Raw genomic sequence first — 10044 nt, forward strand, 5'->3', positions numbered from 1 at the left:
GCTAACAAAAGCCACAGTGTCCTGGTTCAAGGTTGTATAAGATAAACATGGCTGCGTTACCGTAAGATAAACACAGTCGTGTTGCTGGCAGTGCCAAACCGCAGACCTTGTTCCTCTGCCAATCGGGAAAAGGTGCAGGCAGCCGTTTATAGACTGTGCACCTGATGCGGTGTCCTGGCTGAAGGGGCTCTGAGAGCCTTTGCTCAATCAGGTTGGTGACCTGAGAGCCTTTTGCTCGATCAGATTAACCCCCTTCAGGCACAGGGCTCACCACAGTGATGAGTGTGATAAAAATGTTCTTCAGAATGTAGACTTCTCATTTTCATCAGAAAATCCACACAGCAGAGAATATTTATAAAATACTGTGTTTTAAAAAAAAATACTGCGTTTTAAAATTCAGGAGAGAGCGGAATCTTTTTTTTTTTTTAAGATTTTATTTATTTATTTGACAGAGATCACAAGCAGGCAGAGAGGCAGACAGAGAGAGAGGAAGGGAAGCAGGCTTCCTGCTGAGCAGAGAGCCCGACGAGGGGCTTGATCCCCGGACCCTGGGATCATGACCCGAGCCGAAGGCAGAGGCTTCAACCCACTGAGCCACCCAGGTGCCCCGAGAGCTGAATTTTTTTTTTTTATCATCCTGTTTGTTGTGTCAGTGTAGACAGTGTTTCCAGCAGAGCCCAAATTTCACAGTCCTCCAGACATGGAAACCCTGTGAGAATGGCACAGTGAGTTTCAGTCAGAACCTTCACATCCAACCTAATCTACACAGGAGAGAGGCCTTAAAAAGATTAAGCAAGGTCAGGACATTAGCAGAAGTATAGGGATGGACATGACAAAGTCCGTGTCCATTAGAAGAGAAGCTCCATGGGGGCAGGAACTTTGTTTACTGCTCAGTGACCGTGACCTCAGACCAGTGCTTAATAAACAGTAGGTGCCCTGGAAATGTCTAACTTGGTGGAGAGAAAAACTATTAGAAATAAGACAAATACTTAAAAGTTGTAAGGAGCTCAGCCCCAGTTCGTCATTATCAGTTGTACCTGGAAAATGATTCTTTATTATTAATAATAGTAATAATAATAATTTTTTGAGAGGACAAGGGCAGCGGAGGAGGGGCAGAGGGAGAAGCAGACTCCCTGCTTAACACGGAGCCCAACACAGGGCTCGATCCCAGGACCCCGGGATCATGACCTGACCTGAAGGCAGATGCTGAACAGACTGAGCCACTCAGGCACCCCAGGAAAAGGATTCTTCTCAGAAGCTCTTAAAACAATTGAAGGAAGTGACCACTTCATAAAGATACATAAAATCATGCAACCTGCACTTTGTGTGTAAGAGGTTTTTTTTTGCAGTTGGCTCCTGTCCTCCGCAGATCTTCACTTTTCCAGCCACAATAAGCTTGCGTATGCCTCCGACCATTTAAGACTTCTCTGTGCATCATCGGTCGTGCAGAGCCCACACCTCACTGTCTCCTCTGGGTCTTTTGTAACAGGAAGAGACAGAATGAAAAAGAAGAGAGGAACTTGTTTTTAATTCCATAAAAGATGATGAGAGAGGAGTGTGGAAAAGGGGGAGCACGTCTTAGCCTGCCTTTTGGACACTGAACTAAGCTACTAAGGCACAGAGCATTTTGGATACTACCCCGTGCTTCCCAGCTGCCTCAGTAGCTTTCAAGTTCGCCGGGTTGAACAGTTTACTTCAGTGTATATTTACTGGAGAGAGAGAAGTTTCCCACACTTTTTCCCCCCAGACCTTACCTTCCGGGACGCTGGTTACTTGAGTTCCATGTTACCATCAGAAATCCAGCGCCCCTAACACTGCTCTGTTGGGCTGCCTGGCTCAGGTCATGCATGATCCCAGGGTCCTGGGATCCAGTCCCTCATCGGGCTCCCTGCTCAGCGGGGAGTCCGCTTGTCCCTCTGCCTGCCGCTCCCCCTGCCTGTGCTCTCTCTGTCTCTAACAAATCAATAACCAAAATCTTTATAAAAAAACCCAAAAACCCAAACAAAAGAAACACAGTGCTTGGTCATTACCAGATCCCGCTGGACCTCCTGGCTCTTCTAGCAGGATGTTTTCGGTTGCAAGAAATAGCCCGGCTCAAATGAGCTGAGACAAGGGAGAATTTGCTGGTGTGCGGAATTAAAAAGAATACGGGTAGGCCAGGACACAGGCCCAGTTGAAAACGGCTCTGGATCCATTCTTCTGTGATTCCCTCACCTCTGCCCTTCAGGCTGAATTGGTTCTCACATTTGTCTTTTCCAGCCTATTCTTAGGAGATTTATTTAAAGAACTGGTGCTCCCTTAACTTCCAGCACACACCCGCCCCGCTTTCTATGTACTTCTAAAGCAGTTGTTCTCTGAACCTCTTAGACCACCTAGAGGCTTGGCGGTTTCTTAAATATACCATATCTAAATGCAAATATATATAGGGTTACCATGAGGTACAATTTGCCATTTTTATCATGCCTCTGTCTTCTGGAGAATCTTTTCTTTTCCCCTCGTGTAAAATTAGATTTTTTTTTTTTCTAAAAAATAATGCCTGAAAGTGTTAGGTAAGCAAAATAATTCAGAAAAGGCACTCACGTAACATCGCTGACATACGTAAACAATACTGGATATTTTAAGGTATCTGTGCATATGGATACGGATCTGTTCAGTTTTACAAAACTAGGATAATATGCATACGATGTTGTAACTTGATTTTCTTCCCTCAGTAATATGTTGGAAGGATTTTCAACCAATTTCCTGTCGAATGTTCAGTTTGTATCTTCTAAGCAGTTCAATGAAAAATTAGAACAATGACATCCATTCTCATGCTTTCGTACTGTTATTTCCTTGGAAGAAATTTCTAGAACTGGTGCTGTATCCAAGAATAATCGCTTTTAGATTTGGTATATACTGGGCAGTTATCTTCCAAAAGTACACAAGACTGCTCATTTCCCTACCCTCCTGAGTAAAGGATTTACAATCTTGATGGGATTAAAAAGGCCTCCTGGTATTTGTCTTGCTTACCAGAAGGAAAAAAATCCTCTGTGGATAAAGATACCAGGCAGAGCCTCCACATATTTTTATAAGCAATGTCTGGCTAAAACCTAAATTAATTCTTTTCAGGAAAAATAAAGACTAAATGACCCAAAACAAAGAAAAAGGTGATTGAAATTGACCCGCAGTGATCTAGAAATTGGAGTTGCCAAGCATGGATTTTTAAAATAATTTCTATTATGTTCATGAAAATACGGAGAATTTCACCAGAGAACTGCAATAATTAAAAAAAAATCTAATAGTCCTGGATTTGACAAATACAGCAACTCCTTAAGAATTTAGTAGATGGCCTCCAAAGCAAATTAGGTGTGGCTAATGCCTGCCGTTTATTCTCTAGCCGGAAAGCTCAGTGGGCAGAGGAACCCTAGGGCAGACATCATGTTTTATTGTGTAATGTCTCTGCAGTGAATGTTTGTAGAAACAAGGAGGCTTCAGAGGGTCGGATCCTTGCTGGAGAGAATGAGTTTTGGGAGCCCTGTGGGCAACAGGTTCCAGGCAGACACGAACAAGTCTTGCTTTTGAAAGGCAAACCAGACAACTCGGCCAATAAAAAAATCCTTGCTGAGATTTCTTTCCAAATCAGTGATTCCGGAACTTCTGTCCTTGGTAATTAGGGCAAGATAGTGTGGCTGCACTTGGGAGACGCGGAAAAGAAAAAATGTGCAGGATTTGATTCAGAAGCCCAGGAAGAGAGGTGAGAATGACAAGGGTCTCCGGTGGGGGCGGTCTTTGCAGGTAAGGAGAAAGGTGGAGATCATCTTCAAGGAAAAGCGTGTATGAGCAAGTGTTGGAGGTAAGGGAGGAGGCGGTCGTCGTAGCTGGTTAAATGTTACACTTCCTACCAGGTCATGCCCAGACTGAGTAGTCAGGAGGGCCAGGCAGACGTGGTTTTATAGATGACTCTTGCTTCTGTTCCAAAGGAAAACAGTGAATTCAAGGAAGTGAGATGTCTGTTCTTCATCGCATACCTGGTCCAGCCTTAGGGATGGGTGGGTCTGTCCAATGAGGGAATCTTAGCATCCACAGGGTTTGGGAGGACAGGTACTGCAGGGACACCATTCTTTCTTTTCGTTTTTTCTTTCTTTCTTTTTTTTTTTTTTTTAAAGATTTTTATTTATTGGACAGAGCACACAAGCAGGGGGAGCAGCAGGCAGAGGGAGAAGCAGGCTCCCCGCTGAGCAGGAGCCCGATGCAGGACTTGATGCCTGGACCCTCGAAGAGATTGTGAAGAATTAATTATGATTATTCTTTAAATATTTGGTAGAATTCTCCAATGACAATTGATAGAATTCTCCAATTCTGGGCTTGTGCGTAAGCACACAAATGTGAACTCAGACTGCTTAGGTGTAGGTACTGGTGTGACCACTTAACGGTTGTGTGACCATATCCAGGTAAGTGAGCCTCTCTGCCTCTCTTTCTCCATTGTTGAATGAGGCTAATACTTGGAAAGCTACGAATGAAAGACTTAATACATGTCAAGCAGTACCCAGCTCACAATTACAACTCATGGATCTTTGTCTCACTAGTCTGGTATGCACACCCACACTCACCCACACTCACAAAACCTTGGCAAACAGTTCTTAATAGTTGCACACCAGAAGCAATATTCTGAGATCAAGAATAACACAAGAATGTCTACTCACATATTATCTGTAATTATGGATTTTAGCCAGTGCTAGGAAACCATAACTGAACAAGGAGTAGAAAGAAAATGAATTATTTGCAGATATTATCATGTATGTAGGAAATCCCCAAGAATCTATAAATAAAATAGAGGGGTGCCGGGTGGCTCAGTTGGTTACCTGATGGCCTCTTGATTTCAGCTCAGGTCGTGATGTCAGGGTTGTGGGATCAGGCCCCATCTGGGGCTTCACCCTGGGCGTGGAACCTGCTTAAATTTCTCCTCCTCCCTCTCCCTTTGCTCCTCCCCACACATGCTCTGTCTAAAAAATAAAAATAAATTTAAAAAAATTTAAAAATATATTAGAATTAGCAAATTTAAGGCACGACATACAATAAAAATAAAGTGCTGAATGGTATTCCTATATACTAGCGACAATTATAATGTTAGAAGTAAAAGAATTTATAAAGAAATTAAAAGAGGGGCATCTGGGTGGCTCAGATGGAAATATGTGGAAAATAACAAACTGATCCTAAAATGTACATAGATATTTAAAGGGCCACGAACACTGAAGACCGTCTAGAACAATTGCAAGGGTTATGCTCTCAAATACCAAAGCTTTATAAAACTACGGTTATATATGGGCCGCCTGGGTGGCTCTGTTGGTGAAGCAGCAGACTGGATGTCAGCTCAGCTCATGATCTCGGGGTCGTGAGTTCAAGCCCCGTGTCAGGCTCTGTGCCCCACTCTGAGTCTGCGTGAGATTCTCTCTTCCTCTCTCTCTGCCCCTGAAGTATATAAAAAACCAGGAAATTGACACTGTATAATCCTCCAGTGTTACCAGTTTTACAAACAGTCTGTGTGTCGGTGTATATATATCTATGTGATTTTATGTAGTTTTATGTCACCACCATTGCACTCTAGAAACAGAGCTGTCCCATTCCCACGGGCCCCCCGCTGATACCCTTATAGCCAACCCCCACCCCATCCCTCACCTGTGGCAACCGCTACTCTGGTCTCCTTCCCTGCAATTTCATTTCAAAAATGTTACATTCTATACGCCGGCTAACTGAACATAACAAAGCAAATGTCTTGCGAACCTTCAAAACAGTGTTACGTAAATGGAACCCTACGGTGTGTAAGCTTTTGAAATTGGCTTTTTTTCACTCAGCGTAATGACCTGGAAATCCAACCAGATTGTTACTTGCATCAATAGTTTGTTCTGTTGACCTTAAAAAGAAAAGTTATGTTACCAGCAAAAATGGGTTTATTCGGGAAGAGCCGAGAATTGCAGTTTGGGGGCAAGCAGCCGCAGCGGAAACCACAGGCAGTCCGACAAAGGAGAGGGATGTTCTTTTCTGCAGGAGGACGTTGGAAGAGGTCACTTCCAAGGAAAGTCCATTGGACAAAGGCAGGCGTTCAGGGTGATGAGTCTGTCCCTGGCCGAGCTGCTGTCCTGTAGGAGAGGCGGTGTATGCTGCCAGAGGCGTTGCAGTCTTTGCCTGAGCCTCTGACTGATGATTCTTTCCTGTTGAGAATTCTTCTGTTGGGGTCTGTAATTGACACTTTTTTTTAAAAAAAGATTTTTACTTATTTAATAGACCAAGGGAGTACACATGGGGGGAGCAGCAGAGGGAGAGGGGGAAGCAGGCTCCCCACTGAGCAGGGAGGCCCATGCAGAGCTGGATCCCAGGACCCCAAGATCATGACCTGAGCCGAAGGCAGATGCTCGACAAACAGCCGCCCAGATGCTCCTGTGATCGACACTGTTTTTTAATTAAAAATTTTTTATTGTGTTATGTTAGTCACCATACAGTACATCATTAGTTTTTGATGTCGAGTTCCACGATTCGTTGTTTGCATACAACACCCAGTGCTCCATGAAATCTGTGCCCTCGTTCATACCGGTCACTGGATGCTGTATAAAACAGGTAATCGACTCTTCCTGACGATGGGTGGGACGGTGTGAGAGCTCCCCCTTCTGGCCTCTTGGCTCCATTGTAGCGAGGTTTCCTTTTCTTTTTTTTTTTTTTTTTTTTTTTTTTGAGGTTTCCTTTTCTTAATTTCCATACTTCCTGGTGGTTTAGTAGTCCACGGTTTAGACGCACTACACTTTCGTTTAACCAAGCGCCTGCTAGAGGACATTTGGGTTGTTTCCGGGCTTTGATGTCATGAATAGAGCTGCTGTAAACACTCACATGCAGGTTTTTGCATAAACATAAGTTTTTGTTTCTCTGGGATACATGCTCAAGCATGCAATGTAAATGCATGGTTTGTTTTAAACGAAATTACCGAACTGTTTTCCAGAGTATCCATGGTATTTTATATTCCTACCAGCAACGTCTGAGTCACTCAGTTCTTCATGGCCTTACTAGCATAATCTCACATTTTATATTTGGAGCCACATTGTCTGAGAGTCTTCTAGAAGGACTTTACCAATATATTTGGACAAGAGGTTCATGAGAAACGTATTTCCCCATCCCATTACCATGTAGTACACGCTGTCAATTTCTCTGTGTCAAATACAAGGAGACAACGAGAGGACAGATGTTGTCAAAGATACTCGTGACCTCTGACGTCTGGGAACTTGGATTTCTGTAGGGTTTTCACCATTCCTCAGGGGTGAAGGTTAGGCGCTGTGCCAAGACAGTACAAATAATGTGGTTTTTCCTTCTGGGTGTCAGGAATTTGGATGCGGGCTAGGCAGAGTGTGTCTGTGTGGCGACCCTGTAGTAGAAATTTTGGTTACTGAGTGTCTAATGGGCTTTCTTTCTTTCTTTTTTTTTTTTTTAAAGATTTTATTTATTTATTTGTCAGAGAGAGAGGAGCGAGAGTGAGCACAAGCAGACAGAGAGGCAGGCAGAGGCAGAGGGAGAAGCAGGCTCCCTGCTGAGCAAGGAGCCCGATGCAGGACTCAATCCTAGGGCGCCGGGATCATGACCCAAGCCGAAGGCAGGCGCTTAACCAACTGAGCCACCCAGGCGTCCCTAATGGGCTTTCTTCGTAGACATAATTCACCTGTCTTGTCACAACTTGTTGCTGGGGAATTATGTGTGTTCTGTGTGACTCCATATGGAGAGGACTCTTGGAAGCTTGGATCGTTTGTTTCCAGACTTCACCCCATGAGACAGTTATAGCTAAACCAGACCAAAAAAAGAGAGGGGAGAGGAGGGAAGCACTGAGCTTCCCTAACAGAGAAAACTCGGCAGCATTGTCACACCCTCCCTCCCCAGCTGTTGTTAACCTTGTAAACGTTAGACCTACTGCTCAGGGTTTGAGTGAGCTTACAACGAGAGGGTAGAACGGGGGACTTTTAAAAAAAATTTATTGCTTAGATGGGGGAGGAGTGGAGCAGAGGGAGAGGAAGAGAGAAACTCAAGCAGACTGTGCTGAGCTTGGAACCCGATGCGGGGCTCGATCTCATGACCCTAAGATCATGGCCCGAGCTGGAGCCAAAACAAAGAGTCTGACGCTCAACTGACTGCACAACCCAGGCGCCCGAGAGGAGGACCTTTATTTTTTTTATTTTTTTCAAAGATTTTATTTATTTTTTTGACAGAGGGAGAGAGATAACAAGTAGGCAGAGAGGCAGGCAGAGAGAGGGGGAAGCAGGCTCCCCGCTGAGCAGAGAGCCCGATGCGGGGCTTGATCCCAGGACCCTGAGATCACGACCTGAGCCGAAGGCAGAGGCTTAACCCACTGAACCACCCAGGCACCCCAGAGGAGGACTTTTAAAGACATGGCTTCGTATTCTGCCCCTGTTGCCCCTGGATGTATGATCAAAATTGATGCAAGTTCATGTGCTTTTAACCTAAACACCAGCGGCATCATCCCAATGGGAGGAAGCTTGAGAGAATGTTTCAGGGGCCACACTCCCTTGCTTCCTGCCGCCTGTGAACAGGCTGAAATTTTTTTTTTTTTAAGATTTTATTTATTTATTTGACAGAGAGAGATCACAAGTAGGCAGAGAGGCAGGCAGAGAGAGAGGGGAAAGCAGGCTCCCTGCTGAGCAGAGAGCCCGATGCGGGGCTCGATCCCAGGACCCTAGGAACATGACCTGAGCCGAAGGCAGAGGCCTTAACCCACTGAGCCACCCAGGTGCCCCCAGGCTGAAACTTAAACTTTGAATTCTGGGACTAGAATGAGTCTCTAGAACTGATGATTTTTGCTGTGCCGCTTGCCTTTTGGAGCCTCTGGGGAAAGGAGGCAACACGAAGAGAGCCCATCTCTGTGGGGAGATACACTTTTGGAGTTTTCCAAAGCAGATTTTAGTTGCTAATGAGCTCTTGGAAAATCAGGTATCTGACCCTGAGCGGCAGCCGCTTCTCCTACCTGGTGTGCTTATTTTCGAAGGGTCAGTTTGGGCTCAAAGAATGACGAGGTAGAAATGGCTTCGGACATCTTTACTTGGACTTGGGCACAGCTGTCTGACCGTAGAGCCTCAGCGCTGCTGCTGCCAGAGAAAAGCAGTTGCTTTTTGGGTTGCTGAAATCGCAGATCCCCCTGGCCTGGACCTGTCTCTGGGCTGAAACCCGACACTCGTCTGCCTGAGCGGTTTCAGCCCCAGCGTGCACTGGGCCCAGTGGGGTTGGGATGGAACTGCTCCACTCAGGAAACCGGCTCAGACTCTGTGACCCTTACAGCCAAAGTACATAGCCAAAGGGAACGAACGCGGATTATGCAGGAGATGCTGTGCCCCATATTTATTCCAGCATTAGTCACCATAACCAGGATATGGAAACAGCCCAAGTGTCATGTCCACCAACCAATGAATGGATAGGAGGAAAAAAGATGTGGTGTATATATACAATAAAGTGCTATACAGCAATGAGAAAAAAGGAAATTCTGCCACTTGGGACAACATGGATAAACATAGGGGGCATTAGTGAGATAAGTCAAACAGAGAAACACAAATACTATATACATATTTATATAGTATTTAATATATATTTGTATGCACAAATTTATATAGTACTTAATATATATTTAATATTAAATTTATATTATTTATATATTATGTCTTTATATTTATATATTTATATTAGTATATATTTAATATTAAATATATACTTAATATTTAACATATATAACATATACATAGTACTTAATATATATTATATATATATGATTTATATATTTATTTGAGAGAGAGTGAGCTTGATGTGGGTCTTGATCCCAGGACCCTGAGATCATGACCTGAGTTGAAACGAAGAGTTGGCTGCTTAACTGACTGAAATGCCCAGATGTCCCACCATATATTTTTTATATGTGGAATCTAACAAAACAAAACAAAACAAAAACTTAAATCACTGGGTGGCTCAGTCCGTTAAGTGTCTGCCTTCAGCTCAGGTCAGGATCCGGGGGTCCTGGGATGGAGTCCCGCA

The sequence above is a fragment of the Martes martes genome, assembly GCF_963455335.1.
Source record: "Martes martes genome assembly, chromosome: 17".
NCBI lineage: Eukaryota > Metazoa > Chordata > Mammalia > Carnivora > Mustelidae > Martes > Martes martes.